At 34.8% G+C, this 764-nt stretch overlaps 1 protein-coding gene across 1 annotated transcript in view; it reads right to left on the reverse strand.

Moving 5' to 3' along the window:
* LOC119587758 overlaps nt 1–764 on the reverse strand; it is a gene marked incomplete at both ends in the record, with an annotated part of 8,414 nt that overhangs the window by 251 nt on the left and 7,399 nt on the right.

Consider the following 764-nt stretch of genomic DNA (forward strand, 5'->3'; position numbering starts at 1 on the left):
GGCCCTTTACTCCTGAAAACATAAAAACACAAATGAGGGGAAATCATAACAATTATAATACAGAGAAAGTTCAAATAAACTGAAAGGAAATTCTGAGAATATATCAAAACCAAAAACCTAGCAAGGAAAAATTAAATTACTAGAATGAAATCTACTGTACAGAAAAATGAATAATTTTCTTTGCAATTTTCAGACCAACATGTTGAAAGTTCTACAGTATTAAAATATAAATACATGAATAAAACAAACTATAACAAAACACCAAACAATCAGAAATTAAATACATTCCTTCCTATATGCTGCTGAGAATTTCTAAACCTCAATCCAAAATTGTACATATTTTGCACAAAAATATGTAAAATACTTTCTGTATTACTTTGTGTAAGCTTAAGCAAGAGCCCTTTGAATGACTCATGCTAGGGCCATCCTGGGGAACCACCCATAAAAATAAAAAATAATGAGCTTCAACTGTAATGTGTTAAACAGTAAGGAGTGAAGGAAGAAAAGGCAGCAGGTACTGAAGCGAAAAAAAAAAAAGGGGATGAGTAAGGTCTCTCTGGATGAGGCCTTTCCATTCAAAAACAAATAACTAAATTTTCACTTAACAATAGCTTGCCCGATGCAAAAACAAGGAGTTAGAACAGCCAATTCAAACTCACACATTCATTTGCCTCATACCATCTCCCCCCACCCACACCTGATGATCTCACCCTCCTCTCACCCACCTATAACCCTTCCCTCATCCTCACTCCAAGCCACATATG

The sequence above is a fragment of the Penaeus monodon genome, chromosome 23, assembly GCF_015228065.2.
Source record: "Penaeus monodon isolate SGIC_2016 chromosome 23, NSTDA_Pmon_1, whole genome shotgun sequence".
NCBI lineage: Eukaryota > Metazoa > Arthropoda > Malacostraca > Decapoda > Penaeidae > Penaeus > Penaeus monodon.